This window comes from Delphinapterus leucas, chromosome X (genome assembly GCF_059928025.1).
Source record: "Delphinapterus leucas isolate spDelLeu-1000000601 "Yukka" chromosome X, BTC_Dleu_Yukka2, whole genome shotgun sequence".
NCBI classification, from domain to species: domain Eukaryota; kingdom Metazoa; phylum Chordata; class Mammalia; order Artiodactyla; family Monodontidae; genus Delphinapterus; species Delphinapterus leucas.
In genome coordinates, this window is record NC_143150.1 from 76,286,692 (window position 1) to 76,307,378 (window position 20,687).

At 38.6% G+C, this 20,687-nt stretch overlaps 1 long non-coding RNA gene across 1 annotated transcript in view; it reads right to left on the bottom strand.

Annotated features, from left to right (window-relative positions):
• Positions 1–1,419: 1,419 nt before the first annotated feature.
• LOC149744297 (uncharacterized) overlaps positions 1,420–20,687 on the bottom strand; it is a 136,154-nt gene continuing 116,886 nt past the window's right edge. Inside the window, exon 4 of the long non-coding RNA XR_016391356.1 lies at positions 1,420–8,949. This is a non-coding gene — a long non-coding RNA (uncharacterized LOC149744297). The remainder of the gene's footprint in view (positions 8,950–20,687) is intronic.

Sequence of the window (20,687 nt, forward strand, 5' to 3'; positions counted from 1 at the left end):
AGACGTGAGTTAAGGGCATGCACTTTAATGTGGTTGATAATTTTAATCACATCCTGCAAAACGCTGTTAAGTTCAGATGACATTTTTCGGCTAGCCAGCATTTCTCTATGGATAACACAGTGTATAGACACATTCAGAAGCAACCTCTTTGACCTGAGTAGTGAAACCAGAAAGCCATCCAGTCATGGCAGCCGCTCCGTCTGTGCAGATACCAACAGAAAATGAGCAGTTCAGTTTTCCTGATATGCAATAATTCAAAGACTTCAGTAATTCTGCAGCTGTGGTGTTGGTTGGCAAAAAAGTGCAAATAACATATCCTCATGCACATCCTCCTGAAAAAATATATCACACAAAAACAAGCATTGTTGCCTTGTTGTCAACATCTGTAGACTCATCAACCTGGATTGCGTACCACAGTGACTCATTAATCCTCTCTAACAATTGTGCCTCAGTATCTTCTGCTATTTCATCAATTCTTCTAGTGATGGTGCTAGCCGAAAGAGGAACTCGTGCCACCATTTGAACTGCAGCCTCTCCTAAAAGTTCATGACAACTGTCCTTAGCAGCAAGCAGGATCAACTCTTCACCAATAGTAAAGTTCTTCTTAGCTTTAGCAATGTGGTTAGTCAGTAAGAATGATGATCTCAGTGCAGACACATTTGACGAAGTGGTGGTCTTCAATAATTGCTTCTGTTCTTTGTTTTCACATTTTTTTCTTTTGAAAAATTCCAAAGGCTTGTCTTTTAATGCAGAGTGCTTGGTCTACGTGTGGCGAAGCAGTTTTGAAGGATTCATGGCTTTGTTGGATAGCCAGTCACCACATATTATACAAAGCGTTCTTGGAAAATGTGAATCATCTGTTGCAATGAACCCATAATTTAAGTAGGATTCTTGGTATTTTCTTTTAAATGCAGCTTTCTTTTTGTTGGCAGTCTTAGAGTCTTCTGCTGTCTCATCATTGGATCTTTCCTCCTTTTGTAAGAAGCTCTCCAGTGATGTTTGTTTTTCACTCATTTTGGCTAAGGTTAGCTTGTGGACTTACCAAAACTGTGACTGAGACAACTGTGCAGTGCAAAAACGAGGTACGGATGGAAGTGGTAAATAAAATAATGGGCGGCCCATGTGCAGACTAAAGTAAGTGTGGGATTCTGATTTAAACCCTGCCAGCAGATGCAGCTTAATTGTCACTTGCCACTCACTGATAGGGTTTTGATATGAGTAAGCAAGCAATTGATTTATTATGGTCTCTGTGCAGTCAAACCTCTCTGCTAATGATAATCTGTATTTGCAGCTTCTCCCCAGCATTAGCATTACCTCTTAAGCTCCACCTCAGATCATCAGGCATTGGATTCTCATAAGGAGCGCACAACCTAGATCCCTCGCATGTGCAGTTCACAGTAGGGCTCATGCTCCTATGAGAATCTAATGCCACCACTGATCTGACAGGAGGCAGAGCTCAGGTGGTAATGTGAGCGATGGGGAGTGGCTGTAAATACAGATGAAGCTTCGCTGGCTCCTCCACCGCTCACCTCCTGCTGCGTGGCCCAGTTCCTAATGGGTTATGGACCAGTACCATTCAGTGGCCCGGGAGTTGCAGACCCCTAGCCTAACATATAAAATATGCAAAAGTAGAGCTGTTCTGCCTAAAGCAAGTGGGCTGGAGGGCAGAGAGAAGATGAAACATCACTTGCCCTTCATCCCAGAGACAAATTGAGGGTATTTCTCCAAAACAATAAGCACAGTTTTAAGTGTTGTCCCATATCTATGGTTTTCAAATTGTGTTTCTTAAAGATTTATATGCAAGAGAGGTATTTCAAAAGCATTGCAAATACTTGGTCTGGGATTCCTTTTTTTTTTAAACATCTTTATTGGAGTATAATTGCTTTACAATGGTGTGTTAGTTTCTGCTTTATAACAAAGTGAATCAGTTATACATATACACATGTTCCCATATCTCTTCCTTCCTGTGTTTCCCTCCCTCCCACCCTCTGTACCCCACACCTCTAGGTGGTCACAAACCACCTAGCTGATCGCCCTGTGATACGTGGCTGCTTACCACTAGCTACCCACTTTATGCTTGGTACTGTATATATGTCCATGCCACTCTCTCACCTCGTCACAGCCTACACCTCCCACTCCCCATATCCTCAAGTTCATGCTCTAGTAGGTCTGTGTCTTTATTCCAGTCTTACCCCTACGTTCTTCATGACATTTTTTTCTTAGATTCCATATATATATATGTTAGCATATGGTATTTGTTTTTCTCTTTCAAACTTACTTCGCTCTGTATGAAAAACTCTAGGCCCATCCAACTCACCACAAATAACTTAATTTCATTTCTTTTTATGGCTGAGTAATATTCCATTGTATATATGTGCCACAACTTCTTTATCCATTCATCTGTCGATGGACATTTAGGTTGCTTCCATGTCCTGGCTATTGTAAATAGAGCTGCAATGAACATTGTGGTACATAACTCTTCTTGAATTATGGTTTTCTCAGGGTATATGCCCAGTAGTAGGATTGCTGGATCATATGGTAGTTCTATTTGTAGGCTTTTAAGGAACCTCCATACTGTTCTCCATAGTGGCTGTATCAATTTACATTCCCACCAACAGTGCAGGAGGGCTCCCTTTTCTGCACACCCTCTCCAGCATTTATTGTTTCTAGCTTTTTTGATGATGGCCATTCTGACTGGTGTGAGATGATATCTCATTGTGGTTTTGATTTGCATTTCTCTAATGATTAATGATGTTCAACATTCTTTCATGTGTTTGTTGGTAATCTGTATATCTTCTTTGGAGAAATGTCTATTTAGGTCTTCTGCCCATTTTGGATTGGGTTACTTGTTTGTTATTGAGCTGCATGAGGGGCTTGTTAATTTTGGAGATTATTCCTTTGTCAGTTGCTTCATTTGCAAATATTTTATCCCATTCTGAGGGTTGTCCTTTGGTCTTGCATATGTTTTCCTTCTCTGTGCATAAGCTTTTAAGATTCATTTGGTCCCATTTGTTTATTTTTGTTTTTATTTCCATTTCTCTAAGAGGTGGGTCAAAAAGGACCTTGCTGTGATTTATGACATAGAGTGCTCTGCTTAGGTTTTCCTCTAACAGTTTCATATTATCTGGCCTTACATTTAGGTCTTTAAGCCATTTTGAGTTTACTTTTGTGTATGGTGTTAGGGAGTATTCTAATTTCATACCTTTACATGTACCTGTCCAGGTTTCCCAGCACCACTTATTGAAGAGGGTGTCTTTTCCCCACTGTATATTCTTGCCTCCTTTATTAAAGATAAGGTGACCATATGTGCGTGGGTTTATCTCTGGGCTTTCTATCCTGTTCCATTGATCTATATTTCTGTTTCTGTGCCAGTACCATACTGTCTTGATGACTGTAGCTTTGTAGTATATTCTGAAGTCAAGGAGCCTGATTCCTCCAGCTCCATTTTTCATTCTCAATATTGCTTTGGCTATTAGGGGTCTTTGTGTTTCCATACAAATTGTGAAATCTTTTGTTCTAGTTCTGTGAAAAATGCCAGTGGTAGTTTGATAGGGATTGCATTGAATTTGTAGATTGCTTTGGATAGCAGAGTCATTTTCACAACGTTGATTCTTCCAATTCAAGAATATGGTTTATCTCTCCATTTATTTGTATCATCTTTATTTTCTTTCAACAGTGTCTTATAATTTTCTGCATACAGGTCTTTTGTCTCCTTAGGTAGCGTTATTCCTATTTTATTCTTTTTGTTGCAATGGTAAATGGGAGTGCTTTCTTAATTTCACTTTCAAATTTTTCATCATTATAGTATAAGAATGTCAGAGATTCCTGTGCATTAATTTTCTATCCTGCTACTTTACCAAATTCATTGATTAGCTCTAGTAGTTTCCTGGTAGCATTGTTAGGAATCTGTATGTATGATATAATGTCATCTGTAAACAGTGGCAGCTTTACTTCTATTCCGACTTGGATTCGTTTTATTTCTTTTTCTTCTCTGATTGCTGTGGCTAGATCTTCTAAAACATTGTTGAATAAGAATGGTGAGAGTAGGCAACCTTGTCTTGTTCCCGATTTTAGTGGAAATGGTTTCAGTTTTTCACCATTGAAGATGATGTTGGCTGTGGGTTTGTCATATATGGCCTTTATTATTTTGAGCAAAGTTCCCTCTATGCCTACATTCTGCAGGGTTTTATCATAAATGGGTGTTGAATTTTGTCAAAAGTTTGCTCTGCATCTATTGAGATGATCATAGGTTTTTTCTCCTTCAGTTAGTTAATATGGTGCACCACTATGATTGATTTGCGTATATTGAAGAATCCTTGCATTCCTGGAATAAACCCCACTTGATCATGGTGTATGATCACTTTAATGTGCTGTTGGATTCTGTTTGCTAGTATTTTGTTGAGGATTTTTGCATCTATGTTCACCAGTGATATTGGCCTGTAGTTTTCTTTCTTTGTGACATCCTTGTCTGGTTTTGGTATCGGGGTGATGGTGGCCTCGTAGAATGAGTTTGGGAGTGTTCCTCCCTCTGCTATATTTTGGAAGAGTTTGAGAAGGATAGGTGTTAGCTCTTCTCTAAATGGTTGATAGAATTCGCCTGTGAAGCTATCTGGTCCTGGGCTTTTGTTTGTTGGAAGAATTTTACTCACAGTTTCACTTTCAGTTCTTGTGATTGGCCTGTTCATATTTTTTATTTCTTCCAGGTTCAGTCTCGGCATGTTGTGCATTTCTAAGAATTTGTCCGTTTCTTCCAAGTTGTCCATTTTATTGGCATAGAGTTGCTTGTAGTAAGCTCTCATGATCCTTTGTATTTCTGCAGTGTCAGTTGTTACTTCTCCTTTTTCATTTCTAATTCTATTGATTTGAGTCTTCTCTCTTTTTTTCTTGATGAGTCTGGCTAATGGTTTATCAATTTTTTTTATCTTCTGATAGAACCACCTTTTAGTTTTAGTGATGTTTGCTCTCATTTCTTTTTCATTTATTTCTGATCTGATCTTTATGATTTCTTTCCTTCTGCTAACTTTGCTCTTTTTTTGTTCTTCTTTCTCTTATTGCATTAGGTGCAAGGTTAGGTTGTTTATTTGAGATGTTTCCTGTTCTTAAGGTAGGATTTTATTGAGATAAACTTCCCTCTTAGAACTGCTTGTGCTGCATCCTGTATGTTTTCGGTTATTGTGTCTCCATTGTCATTTGTTTCTAGACATTTTCTGATTTCCTCTTTGATTTTTTCAGTGATCACTTCGTTATTAAATGGTGTATTGTTTATCCTCCATATGTTTGTATTTTTTACAGATCTTTTCCTGTAATTTATATCTAGTCTCATAGCATTGTTGTCGGAGAAGATACTTGATACGATTTCAATTTTCTTAAATTGACCAAGGCTAGATTTGTGACCCAAGATATGGTCTATCATGGAGAACGTTCCATGAGCACTTGAGAAAAATGTGTTCTGTTTTTTTTTTTTTGGATGGAATGTGCTATAAATATCAATTAAGTCCATCTTGTTTACTGTATCATAAAAGATTTCTTCCTTATTTATTTTCATTTTGGATGATCGGTCCATTAGTGAAACTGGGTTGTTAAAGTCCCCTACTATGAAAGTGTTACTGTCAATTTCCCCTTTTATGGCTGTTAGTATTTGCTGAAGGTATTGAGGTGCTCCTATGTTGGGTGTATAAATATTTACCATTTTTATATCTTCTTCTTGGATCAATCCATTGATCATTATGTAGTGTCCTTCTTTGTCTCTTATAATAGTCTTTATTTTAAAGCCTATTTTGTCTGATATGAGAATTGCTACTCCAGCTTTCTTCTGATTTCCACTTGCATGGAAAATGTTTTTCCATCCCCTCACTTTCAGTCTTTATGTGTCTCTAGGTCTGAAGTTGGTCTCTTGTAGATAGCATATATGTGGGTCTTGTTTTTGTATCCATTCATCCAGCCTGTGACTTTTGGTGGGAGCATTTAATCCATTTACATTTAAGGTAATTATCGATATGTATGTTCCTATTCCCATTTTCTTAATTGTTTTGGGTTTGCTATTGTAGGTTTTTTCCTTCTCTTGTGTTTCTTGTGTAGAGAAGTTCCTTCAGCATTTGTTGTAAAGCTGGTTTGTTGGTGCTGAACTCTCTCAGCTTTTGCTTGTCTGTAAAGGTTTTAATTTCTCCATCAAATCTGAATGAGATCCTTGCTGGGTAGAATAATCTTGGTTGTAGTTTTTTCTCCTTCATCACTTTAAATATGTCCTGCCACTCCTTTCTGGCTTGCAGAGTTTCTGCTGAAAGATCAGCTGTTAACCTTATGGGGATTCCCTTGTGTGTTATTTGTTCTTTTTCCCTTGCTGCTTTTAATATGTTTTCTTTGTATTTAATTTTTGGTAGTTTGATTAATATGTGTCTTGTCATGTTTCTCCTTGTATTTATCCTGTATGGGACACTCTGTGCTTCCTGGACTTGATTAACTATTTCCTTTCCCATATACGGGAAGTTTTCAACTACAATCTCTTCAAATATTTTCTCAGTCCCGTTCTTTTTCTCTTCTTCTTCTGGGACCCGTATAATTCGAATGTTGGTGCATTTACTGTTGTCCCAGAGGTCTCTGAGACTTTCCTCAGTTCTTTTCATTCTTTATTCTTTATTCTGCTCTGCAGCAGTTATTTCCAATATTTTATCTTCCAGGTCACTTATCCATTCTTCTACCTCAGTTATTCTGCTATTAATTCTTTCTAGAGTATTTTAAATTTCATTTATTGTATTGTTCATCATTGCTTTTTTTCCTCTTTAGTTCTTCTAGGTCCTTGTTAAATGTTTCTTGCATTTTGTCAATTCTATTTTCAAGATTTTGGATCATCTTTACTATCATTATTCTGAATTCTTTTTCAGGTAGACTGCCTATTTCCCCTTCATTTATTATTTCTGGTGGGTTTTTACCTTGCTCCTTCATCTGATGTGTGTTTTTCTGACTTCTCATTTTGCTTATCTTACTGTGTTTCGGGTCTCCTTTTTGCAGGCTGCAGGTTAATAATTCTCGTTGTTTTTGCTGTCTGTCTCCCGTGGCTAAAGTTGGTTCAGTGGGTTTTGTAGGCTTCCTGGTGGAGGGGACTAGTGCCTGTGTTCTGGTGGATGAGGCTGGATCTTGTCTTTCTGGTGGGCAGGTCCAGGTCTGGTGGTGTGTTTTGAGGTGTCTGTTGCCTTATTATGATTTTAGGCAGCCTCTCTGCTAATGGGTGGGGTTGTGTTCCTGTCTTGCTAGTTGTTTGGCTTTGGGTGTCCAGCACTGTAGCATGCTGGTCATTGAGTGAAGCTGGGTGCTGGTGTTGAGATGGAGATCTCTGGGAGATTTTTGCTGTTTGATATTACGTGGAGCTGGGAGGCCTCTTGTGGACCAGTGTCCTGAAGTCGGATCTCCCGCCTCAGAGGCACTACCCTGACACCTGGATGCAGCACAAAGAGCCTGTCCTCCACATAGCTCAGAATAAAATGGAGAAAAAATAGAAGGAAAGAAAGAGGATAAAATAAAATAAAGTAAGGTAAAATAAAGTTATTAAAATAATTATTAAGAAAAAAATTTTTTTTAAGTAATAAATAAATAAATAAATAATGGACAGTCAGAACCCTAGGACAAATGGTGAAAGGAAAGCTATACAGGCAAAATCTCACACAGAAACATACATGTACACACTCACAAAAAGAGGAAAAGTGGAAAAAATAATATTTCTTGCTCCCAAAGTCCACCTCCTCCATTTGGGATGATTCTTTGTTTATTCAGGTATTCCACAGATGCAGGGTACATCATGTTGATTGTGGAGATTTAATCTGCTGCTCTTGAGGCTGCTGGGAGAGATTTCCCTTTCTCTTCTTTGTTAGAACAGCTCCAGGGGTGCAGCTTTGTATTTGGCCCCACCTGTGTGTGTAGGTCACCTGAGGGCATCTGTTCTTCACTCAGACAGGACAGTGTTAAAGGAGCCGCTGATTCAGGGGCTCTGACTCACTCAGGCCAGGGGGAGGGAGGGGTACGGATGCGGGGCGAGCCTGTGGCAGCAGAGGCTGGCGTGACTTTGCACCAGCCTGAGACGCACCGTGCGTTCTCCCGGGGAAGTTGTCCCTGGATCCCAGGACCCTGGCAGTGGCGGGCTGCACAGGCTCCCTGGAGGGGAGGTGCGGATAGTGACCTGTGCTCGCACACAGGCTTCTTGGTGGCAGCAGCAGCAGCCTTAGCGTCTCATGCCCGTCTCTATGGTCCGTGCTGATAGCTGTGGCTTGCACCCGTCTCTGGAGCTCCTTTAAGCGGTGCTCTTAATCCCCTCTCTTCCCACACCAGGATACAAAGAGGGAAGAAAAAGTCTCTTGCCTCTTCGACAGGTCCAGACTTTTTCCCAGACTCCCTCCTGGCTAGCCGTGGTGCACTAATCCCTTCAGGCTGTGTCACGCTGCCTGTACTCTCCCGGCATCTGACTGAAGAAGTCGGAGCCTCAGCTCCCAGCCCCCGTCGATCCCGGCAGGTGAGCAGACAAGCCTCTCCGGCTGGTGAGTGCTGGTCAGCACCGATCCTCTGTGCGGGAATCTCTCCACTTTGCCCTCTGCACCCCTGTTGCTGTGCTCTCCTCCGTGGCTCTGAAGCTTCCCCCCTCTGCCACCCACAGTCTCTGCCCGTGAAGTGGCTTCTAGTGTGTGGAATTTTCTCCTTCACAGCTCCCTCTCACTGGTGCAGGTCCAGTCCCTATTCTTTTGTCTTTGTTTTTTCTTTTCCCCTACCCAGGTATGTGGGGAATTTCTTGCCTTTTGGGAGGTCCGAGGTCTTCTGCCAGCGATCAGTGCGTGTTCTATAGGATCAGTTCCATGTGTAGATGTATTTCTGATATATCTGTGGGGAGGAAGGTGATCTCCGTGTCTTACTCTTCCGCCATCTTCTCCAGCAGCCCTGGGATTCCTTTTTAAAATATATTTTCCACTATAATAAGAACATAAATGAATTAAATTGATGATAAATGAATTAGAAAAAACGGACAGTAAAATAATTATATGCTCATTCTTTTTGCTCATCAAAACAATTTCATTCTCATTGATTGATTTTATAAGTAAACATTATAAATTTGAACTTAAAAATACTTTTTTGCTAATAAAATACTACTTTTATATTTTCATATATATATTGGGGTTCTTTGTAATAATTATTTGGAATAAACAGTTTCATTACTAACCTTCCTGAAAACAACAACAACAAACCCAAATTTGAAAATCTATAGGCTTACACGATTTCACACTGGTTACTTCCAGCTCTAACAACAAAAACAAGAGCAGCAATTTTAAAAGCTAACTTTTACTGTGCTGGGCAATGGGCTCAGTTCTTTATATCTCTCAGACCATGTAATCACCACAAATCCTCAGACTTACTAAGCAGCTTGCTGCAAATGATATGCAAGTAATATGGCAACAACTCCAAAGTGATACTTGTGCCCACAGATTCTAAGGGTTTCTTTGTTCTTATCCTAATAGACTCCCCATAAAGCAGGATGTCTACAGAAGGACCCCAGCTTCTGCAATGAACATCTTTGCTTTATCTTTCCTCTATATTGGCAGTTTTCCTGTCCATGTAATATCTTCATCTACAGTCACTGATCACCAGCCAGGTTGGAGATTAGCAACTTTTCCCTCATAAAGCCCCCTACTTTATAAGCATGACAGTCATCCTTTTCTTTCACCAGCTCATTTCTATGGAATTTGCTGCTTGCTATCATATTGCCACCATCTGCTTGTGACTCCCTAACTGCCAATCTGACTGTTTCTGGTCTTACCAGGTGGGGAGCTCTGGGTCATGGGAGGAAAAGAGCCAGACCCACTGCTCCTGGGAGGCAGAGATAAGCGAGTTCTGGAAGAGAGGTAATGAGGCAGGCTGAGAAGTGGGAAGGTAGGTTGTGGTTGGTTCCAGTGATTGCATAGACCCTCAAGGTTTCCAGTGATTGCATAGACCCTCAAGGGCCACCAACATAGTGATCCTTTCTGCCTACATATTCTTTTAGGAGGCATGCCCACCAATGACTTCCCATCTCAGAGCAAAAGCCAAAGGTCCTACACTATCCATCTCCTCCACCTCCTTCACTCTCTGACCTTTTCTTCTGCTACTCTCTCTCTTATTCACTCCTCTCCAACTACCTGGTTTTCTTGCTGTTCCTCAAACACACCTGATTTGTTCCCACATCTGTGCTAGGTTCCTTCCCCAGATACCCACATGGCTCATTTCTTCACTTCCTTCAGATATTTGCTCACATACTTCTTTCTAGTTGATGTTTTCTGTTTGACCACTCTACTTGAAACATGCTGCCCCCACCAGCATTTCCTATCTTTTGTTATTTTATTTGTTCTTAATCACACTTTTCACCAACTTATATACTTTATATTCACTTATTTATTATCTCCCTCTTCCACTAGAATATAGGCTCCATGAGGGCAGAGACCTTGTTTTGGTCACTGTTGTATCCCCAGTAACTAGAATAGTGCATGACACACAGTAGATTTTCAGTGAATAATCACTGGTTGAATGGGATGGGATTTAGATTTGAAAAACACTCAGATGCCCACTCAATTCAGCTTCTACTATGGGTCAGTGAGAAAGTTTTGGACTGTGTCAGAATATCAGAGTTAAAATTATGGCTCTATCACTCACTAACTAAATTAATTTGAATAAGTCATAATAACTTTTATAGATCTCGGTTTTCTCATGCTGATATGTGATCATTATAAAGATTAAATGAAAGCACACTTGGAAACCATACACCTCTAGATAAATGTGGGATTCCTTTGTTACATAAAACCCCTATGCCCTTCCTTAACAAGATATTACCCAAGTCTAATGAGCTCCAGGGACAGGATAGTATCTGTTTATTTATATCCTTGCCAGCACTGAATATAATAAACCTTGTTTTTGCCAATCTGAGAGGTGGAAATGGTATCTTCTTGTTTCAGTTTGCTTGGTTTTTCTTTTGTTGTTGTTGCTCTACGCAGGCCTTTCACTGCTGTGGCTTCTTCCGTTGTGGAGCACAGGCTCCAGACGCGCAGGCTCAGCAGCCATGGCTCACGGCCTCAGCCGCTCCGCGGCATGTGGGATCTTCCCGTACCAGGGCATGAACCCGTGTCCCCTGCATTGGCAGGTGGACTGTCAACCACTGCGCCAGCAGGGAAGCCTTGCTTGTTTTTAATTATAACAATTAGGACATCATTTCCAATGTTTATTGACCATTTAGATTCCTTTGTCATGAACCTACTGTTTAAACAGTTTATCCATTTTATGGTTGTTGTTGGAATGATTGCCATTTTCTAATTGATGTATGAGTTTTTGAAGAGTATGAAAATTAACCCTTTATCTAATGTGCATATTACCAAATATTCTCTCTGGTTCACCATTTTTATTATCCTATTTCATCATTTCTATATTTAACTTTGTTTCAAATATTTTTGGCCATACAGAGCAGATTTCTAAATTATTATTTTAATATGGTCGAATGTATTGATAATTTCATGTATGAGTTCTAGAGTTTGTCCCTTACTAGAAAGGTCTTTACTACTCCAAGATTATAAATATATTTGCTAATGTCATCCTAGAGAATTTTTGTTTTTTTAATGTTATATATTTAATACATCTGGGATTTATTTTTGGTGTAGGTAATGAAGGTTTTTTTTTTCAAATAATTAGTCAGTTTTTCCAAGACCATTTATTAAACAAACACTCCTTCCACCACTGATCAGAAATATAAACTTAATAATATGCTAAATTTTCAAAAATATTTGGATCTATTTCAGGACTCTATTTTGTTGCACTGATTTCTCCATTTCTTTTCCAGTGCCAAACTGTTTTAATATTTATAGCTTCATAATGTATTTTTCTTAAACATCTGGTAGGGCTGACATCCTGATCTCCCTCTCTCATGGCTCTTGTCCCTTATATTACTATTCGAGTTCAGAATTTTTCTGGATATTTTGCATATTAAATTTAGTGCCATTTTTTTCAAATTCCCTCCAACATCCTTGCCAATATTTCTATTGTAAGTTACATTTATTTTTTTATTTTTTACATCTTTATTGGAGTGTAATTGCTTTACAATGGAGTGTTAGCTTCTGCTTTATAACAAAGTGAATCAGTTATATATATACATATGTTCCCATATCTCCTCCCTCTTGCATCTCCCTCCCTTCCACCCTCTCTATCTCACCCATCCAGGTGGTCACAAAACACTGAGCTGATCTCCCTGTGCTATGCGGCTGCTTCCCACTAGTTCTCTATTTTACGTTTGGTAGTGTATATATGTCCATGCCACTCTCTCACTTTGTCCCAGCTTAACCTTCCCCCTCCCCATATCCTCAAGTCCATTGTCTGGTAGGTCTTTGTCTTTATTCCCATCTTACCCTTAGGTTCTTCATGACATACATTTAATGTTATATTAAAATTTCAGAAAAAATAGAGTAGTATCTTTTCATTCTTTTATGTCTTCTTTTATGACCCCTTTTTCTTTGTATAGGTTATGCACATTTTGTGTTTATTCCTTAGGATTTTTTCCCTTGGGTTAATATTATAAATATAATATTATAATATTATATCTTCCACCTGACTGTGTATAGAAAATCTACTGATTTTAGGTAATAAATTTGTAACAAGCCATGTTACTGAATTATGCTATGCTTTGAATAATTTCTAGTAATTTATCATTTTGTGGTATACAATCCTATATATTTGTAAATGAAATGAAAATAATTTTCTAATATTAATAACTTTACTTTCTTTCTCTTGTCTAATTGCAGTGGCTAACACTTCTAGAACACCATTAAATAATAATGGAGATAAGTTGCATTCATGTCCTGTTCCATTAGATGGAAATAGTTTTAAATATTATACCATTAAGGGTGACCCATGCATATATATTTTATGTATGCACATATACCTTTTTTTAAGGAAGTCAGTAATGCATATTAGAATTTGTCAAATGCCTTTTGAAAACTATGGAGACATCACATAATTTTTCTCAATTGAGTTATTAATATGGTGCACTATATTAACATATTCTGCATTTATTTGAGTATAATTGCTTTACAATGTTGTGTTTCTGCTGTACAATGAAGTGAATTAGCTATATGTATACACACATCCCCTTCCTCTTGGACCTCCCTCCCACCCTCCCCCTCCATCCTACTCATCTAGGTCATCATAGAGCACTGAGCTGAGCTCCCTGTGCTATACAGCAGGTTCCCACTAGCCATCTATATTACAAATAATAGTGTATATATGTCAATCCTAATCTCCCAATTCATCTGACCCTTCCCTTCCTCCCCCATGTCCACATGTCCATTCTTTATGTCTGCATATCTATTCCTGCCCTGAAAATAGGTTCCTCTGTACCATTTTCCTAGATTCCATATATATGCATTTATATACAGTATTTGTTTTTCTCTTTCTGACTTGCATCACTCTGTATGACAAAATCTAGGTCCATCCACATCTCTACAAATGACCCAGTTTTGTCCCTTTTTATGGCTGAGTAATAGTCCATTGTATATATGTACCACATCTTCTTTATCCATTCATCAATTGACGAACATTTAGATTGTGTCCATGTCCTGGCTATTGTAAATAGTGCTACAATGAACATTGGGGTACATGTGTATTTTTGAAATATGGTTTTCTCAGGGTATATGCCCAGTAGTGGGATTGCTGGGTCATATGGCAGTTTTATTTTATTTTTTAATAAATTTATTTATTTATTTGTTTTTATTTTTGCTGTGCATGGGCTTTCTCTTGTTGAGGCAAGTGGGGGCTACTCTTCATTGTGGTGTGCAGGCTTCTCATTGTTGTAGCTTCTCTTGTTGCAGAGCACAGGCTCTACAATGCAGGCTCAGTAGTTATGGCACACAGGCTTAGTTGCTCCATGGCATGTGGGATCTTCCCAGGCTAGGGATCGAACCCATGTCCCCTGCATTGGTAGGTGGAATCTTAACCACTGTGCAACCAGGGAAGCTCAGCAGTACTATTTTTAATTTTTGAAGGAACCTCCTTACTGTTCTCCACAGTGGCTGTGTCAATTTACATTCCCACAAACAGTGTAAGAGGGTCCCGTTTTCTCCACACCCTCTCAAGCATTTATTGATTGTAGATTTCTTGATGATGACCATACTGCCTGGTGTCAAGTGATACCTCTTTGTAGTTTGATTTACATTTCCCTAATAACTAGTGAGGTTGAGCATCTTTTCATGTGCTTTATGGCCATCTGTATGTCTTCTTTGGAGTAATGTCTATTTCAGTCTTCTGCCCATTTTTTGACTTGGTTGTTTGTTTTTATGATATTGAACCATATGAACTGTTTTTATATTTTGGAGATTAATCCTTAGTCAGTTGCTTTATTTGCAAATATTTTCTCCCATTCTGAGGGTTGTCTTTTTGTCTTGTTTATGGTTTCCTTTGCTGTGCAAAAGCCTTTAAATTTAATTAGGTGTCTTTTGTTTATTTTTGTTTTTATTTTCCTTACTCTAGGAGACGGGTCAAGAAATATCTTACTGTGATTTATGTCAAAGAATGTTTTTCCTATGTTTTTTTCTAAGAGTTTTATAGTGTCCAGGCTTACATTTAAGTCTTTAATCCATTTTGAGTTTATTTTTCTGTATGGTGTTAGGTGACATTCTATTTTCATTCTTTTACATGTAGCTATCTAGTTTCCCCAGCACCACTTATTGAAGAGACTATCTTTTATCTTTTCTCCATTGTATATTCTTGCCTCCTTTTTCATAGATTAGGTGATCATAGGGCTGTGGGTTTACCTCTGGACTTTCTATCTTGTACCATTGATCTATATTTCTGTTTTTGTACCAGTACCATACTGTCTTGATTACTGTAGCTTTGTAGTATTGTCTGAAGTTAGGGAACCTGATTCCTCCAGCTCTGTTTTTCTTTCTCAAGATTGCTTTGTCTATACGGGGTCTTTTGTGTTTCCATACAAATTGTAAATTTTTTTGTTCTAATTCTGTGAAAAATGCCATTGGTAATTTGATAGGGATTGTCTTTAATGTGTAGATCGCTTTTGGTGTTATAGTCATTTTCACGATATTGATTTTTCCAATCGAAGAACATGGTATATCTCTCCATCTGTTTGTGTCATCTTTGATTACTTTTCTCAGTGTTTTATAGTTTTCTGAGTACAGGTTTTTTGCCTGCTGAGGTAGGTTTATTCCTAGGTATTTTATTATTTTTGTTATAATGGTAAATAGGATTGTTTCTTTAATTTCTCTTTCTGATCATTCATTGTTAGTGTATAGCAATGCAAGATATTTCTGTGCATTAATTGGTAGCACCTTTAAGATTTTCTATGTATAGTATCGTCATCTGAAAACAGTGACAGTTTTACATCTTCTTTTTAAATTTGTATTCTTTTTATTTCTTTTTCTCCTCTAATTGCCATGGCTAGGGCTTCCATAACTATGTTGAATAACAGTGGCGAGAGTGAACATCCTTGTCTTGTTCCTGATCTTAGTGGAAATGTTTTCACTGTTTCACTATTGAGAATGATGTTTGCTGTGGGTTTGTTATATATGGTCGGTATTATGTTGAGGTAGGTTCCCTCTAGGCCCACTTTCTGGAGAGTTTTTACCATTAATGGGTGGTAAATTTTGCCAAAAGTTTTTCTGTGTCTTTTGAGATGATCATATGCGGTATTTTTATAAATTTATTTATTTTACTTATTTATTTTTGGCTGCTTTGGGTCTTCATTGTTGCATGTGGGCTTTCTCTAGTTGCAATGTGCAGGGGCCACTCTTTGTTGCGGTGTGTGGGCTTCTCATTGCAATGGCTTCTCTTGTTGTGGAACATGAGCTCTAGGCATGTGGGCTTCAGTAGTTGTGACATGCAGGCTCAGTAGTTGTGGCTCACAGGCTCTAGAGTGCAAGCTCAGAAACTGTGGCACGTGGGCTTAGTTGCTCCATGGCATGTGAGATCCTCCCAGACCAGGGCTCAAACCCTTGTCCCCTACACTGGCAGGCAAATTCTTAACCACTGTGCAAGCAGGGAATCCCTGTGAGATGATCATATGGTTTTTATTATTTAATTTGTTAATATGGTGTATCACATTGATTGATTTGTGTATATTGAAGAATCCTTGCATCCCTGGGATAAATCCCTCTTGATCATGGTGTGTGATCCTTTTAATGTGTTGTTGGCTTTTGTTTGCTAGTATTTTGTTGACGATTTTTGCATCTATGTTCATCTGTGATATTGGTCTATAATTTTCTTTTTTTGTGATACCTTTATCTGATTTTGGTATCAGGGTGATGGTGGCCTTGTAGAACAAGTTTGAGAGTGTTCCTCCCACTGCAATTTTTTTGGAAAAGTTTGAGAGGGTGTTAGCTCTTCTGTAAATGCTTGATAGAATTCGACTGTGAAGCCACCTGGTCCTGGAGTTTTGTTTGTTGGAAAAATTTTAAGTACAGTTTCAATTTCATGACTTCTGATTGGACTGCTTATATTTTCTGTTTCTTCCTGATTCAGTCTTGTAAGGTTGTACCTTTCTAAGAATTTGTCCATTTCTTCCAGCTTGCCCATTTTTTGGCACATAGTTACTTGTTGTAGTCTCTTATGATCCTTTGTATTTCTGTGGTGTCAGTTGTAATTTCTCCTTTTTCATTTCTAATTTTATTGATTTGAGTTCTTTCCCCTTTTTCCTTGATGAGTGTAGCTAAAGGTTTATCAATTTTTTTTCTTCTCAAAGAACAACTTTTAGTTTTATTGATCTTTGCTCCTGTTTTCTTCATTTCTATTTCATTTATTTCTGCTCTGATCTTTAAGATTTCTTTCCTTCTACTAACTTTGGTTTTGTTTTTTCTTCTTTCTTTAGTTGCTTTAAGTGTAAGTTTACATTGTTTATTTGAGATTTTTCTTGTTTCTTGAGGTGAGATTGAATTGCTATAAACTTCCCGCTTAGAGTGGTTTTGCTGCATCCCAAAGGTTTGGGGTCATCGTGTTCTAGTTGTCATTGTGTCTATGTGTTTTTTAATTTCCTCTGTGATTTCTTCAGTGATCTCTTGGTTATTTAGTAGCTTACTGTTTAGCTTCCGTGTTTGTGTTTTTTACAGGTTTTTTTCCCTGTAATTCATTTCTAATCTCATAGCATTGTGGCTGAAAAATGTGCTAGATATGATTTCAATTTTCTTAAACTTACCAAGGTTGATTTGTGACCCAAGATGTGATCTATCCTGGAGAATATTCTGTAAGCCCTTGAGAAGAAAGTGTTTTCTTCTGCTTTCAGGTGGAATGTCCTATAAATGTCAATTAAATCTAGCTGCTCTATTGTGTCATTTACAGCTTGTGTTTCTTTATTTATTTTCTGTCTGGATGATCTGTTCACTGGGGTAAGTAGGGTGTTAAATTCCCCAACTATTATTGTTTTACAGTCAATTTCTGCCTTTATGGCTGTTAGCATTTGCCTTATCTATTGAGATGTTCCTATGTTAGGTGCATAAATATTTACAATTGTTATGTCTTCTTCTTGGACTGATCCCATGATCATTATGTAGTGTCATTCTTTGTCTCTTGTATCTTTCTTTATTTTAAAGTCTATGTCCTCTGATATGAGTATTGCTACTCCAGCTTTCTTTCAATTTCCATTTGCATGGAATATCATTTTCCAACCCCTCCCTTTCAGTCTGTATGTTTCCCTAGGTCTGAAGTGTGTCTCTCATAGACAGCATATATACAGGTCTTGTTTTTGTATCCATTCAGCAGACTGTGTCTTATGGTCAAAACATTTAAGCCATTCACATTCAAAGTATTTATTGATATGTATGTTCCTGTTACCATTTTCTTAATTGTTTTGTGTTTGTTTTTGTGGGTTTTTTCTTCTCTTGTGTTTCGCACCTAGAGAAGTTCCTTTATCATTCATTGTAAAGCTGGGTTGGTGGTAATTAATTCTATTAGCTTTTCTTTTCTGTAAAGTTTTTGATTTTTCCATCAATTCTGAATGATATCCTTGTGGGTAATCTTGCTTGTAGGTTTTTCATTTTCATCACTTTAAATATATCCTTCACTCCCTTCTGGCCTGCTGAGTTTCTGCTGAAAAATCAGCTGATAACCTTTAGAAGGATTCCCTTGTATGTTATTTGTTGTTTTTCCCTTGCTGCTTTTAATATTTTTTCTTTGAATTTAATTTTTTAGGTTGATTAATATGTGTCTCAGCATGTTTCTCCTTGGGTTTATCCTGTATGAGACTCTCTGTGCTTCCTGTACTTGGGTGGCTATTTCCTTTCCCATGTTTTAGGGAAGTTTTTAACTATAATCTCTTCAAATGTTTTCTTAGAACCTTTCTCTATCATTTCTTCTTATGGGACCCCTATCATTCAAATTTTGGTGTGTTTAATATTGTTCCAGAGGTCTCTGAAACTGTCCTCATTTATTTCATTCTTTTTTGTTTATTCTGTGCTCCATTGCAGTTATTTCCACCATTCTATCTCACAGCTCACTTATTCATTCTTCTGCTTCACTTATTTTGCTATTGATTTCTTCTAGTGTATTTTTCATTTCAGTTATTGTGTTTTTCATCACTCTTTGCTTGTTCTTTTGTTCTCTAAGGTGCTTGTTAAACATTTCTTGTATTTTCTCAATCCGTGCCTCCATTGTATTTCTGAGATTTTAGATCATCTTTACTATCATTACTCTGAATTCTTTTTCAGGCAGGTTGCCTATTTCCTCTTCATTTATTTGGTCTTGTAGGTTTTTACCTTGCTCCTTCATGATGGTGTGGTAGGAGGACATAGAGTTCGCACCTCCTCACAAATAGGGCACCTACCAGGCACCAGTGGGGGACCTCGGACACCTATGTGGACAGGAGGAATCCCTGTGCTATTGGGTAAGATGTGGGGGGTAAGGAGTTAGGTTGAAAAGTGGAGGCAGGACAGGACCAGAGCTTGAGGGGTGCCAGTGGAGAGAAGTGGTTTCCACACTTGGAGGGGCCCTCTCACAGTGAGGGGATCAGCAGAGATAGGGAGAGACCTTCATGGGGTTGGGGGGTCAGAGGGGATTGCAGCCAGTGTTTCCCACACCCGCTTGGTCCCAGTGAGCTTGCAATGGTTCTGGGCCTGGACCTCTGCCCTCTGGGTCTCCCTCCAGCTGCATGGTTCCTGAGCTTAAGATCCCCTACCAAGGCCTCTTCCGGCCATGGAGGTCCTGACCGTGAGCCACACCACCACCACCACCATGGCCTTCTCCATTCATGGGCGTCCTGAATCTAAGCCCCACTCTCCCAGGGCCTTTCCTGGCTGCACAGGTCCTAAGCTTAAGCCTAAGCCTTTCCCCTCCTCCCCAAGGCCTTTTTTGGCTGTGTGGGTCCTGGATCTAAGCTTCTCCCAGGGCCTCCTCCAGCCACGAAGGTCCCCGGACCTGAGCCCCACACCCCCCACACCCCACTGCCAAGGCCTTTTCCCTTTTTTTTTTTTTTTTTTGCTGTCATGGTTCTCTTTTGCTTTGTTGTTGTTATTTCATTTTTCTAATATACTTTTTTATTTTTCAAATTTTATTTTATTATTTTTCTCCTTTTTGTTTGTTGCCTTTTTTTTTTCTTTTTGTCGCACCATGCAGCTTGCAATGTCTTGGTTCCCAGGCCAGGGTTCAGGCCTGAGTTCCTGTGGTGGGAGCTCCAAGTCCCAACCTCTGGACTATCAGAGAATCTCAGACCCCAGAGAATATTAATTAATGTGAGCTCTCCCAGAGGTCTTCATCTCAGCCCCAAGACCTGGATCCACACAACTGCCTGCAAACTCCAGTGTGGAATGCCTCAGGCCAAACAACCAGCAAGACAGGAACACAGCCCCACCCATCAAAAAAAATGAGATGACAAAAATTATGTTACAGACTAAAGAGCAACTTAAAAACCTACAAAATGAAATAAATGGAAAGGAAATTGGCAAACTAACTGATATATATTCTTTAATATTAAACAGTTATTGCATCTGTAGAATGACTCTAATTTTTCTTGATATAATTAATCCAGCAATACAAAGTCTCCAATACTTCATTCATAATTATAAAGTTCAAAACTCTCTGAAGGTCAAAAACAGTGAACTTAGCAGCAAAAGTGAATCTGACTTTATGCAAGATTATTTATAGGTTATATTTATCCTAATTAGTGTTACTCTTCATATGTTTTGCTACTTAAATATTAAAGCATTTGACTATGTGATGCTTCCCCAAACCCTAAAGGAAAGATTGCCTAATAAACAATGAAAGCACTGTGTTACATTTTTACCATCCAAAACAATTTAAACTTTGAAACACATTTGGCATCAGCAGTTGCATACAAGGGACTACAGGCCTATAATATAGGATGGAGTGCAAGAGGAGAGAGGGAAGGCGGAGGAATCAATCTTTGAGCTAAGCCTTGAATTATGAGTGTAGTTTGCATGAAAAAGAAAGGAATGACATCACTGGGAGAGGCATGAAAAGACTTGGTCTGTATTGAGAAAAGTGAGGTCACAGTGGCTGGAGGGTAGGGTGTGTAGAGGGAAAGAATAGTGGGAAGTGAGGCTAGATAGATAAGCTTAGAACAAATTATGAAAGCCTCTGCATGTTAAGAAGTGTGAGCTAAATACTCATGTTTGAAATATTTATACAGTAATTTGAGTGTGTGGATGGGGATGGAGGTAAGAGTTAGGGTCAGACAGAGATTG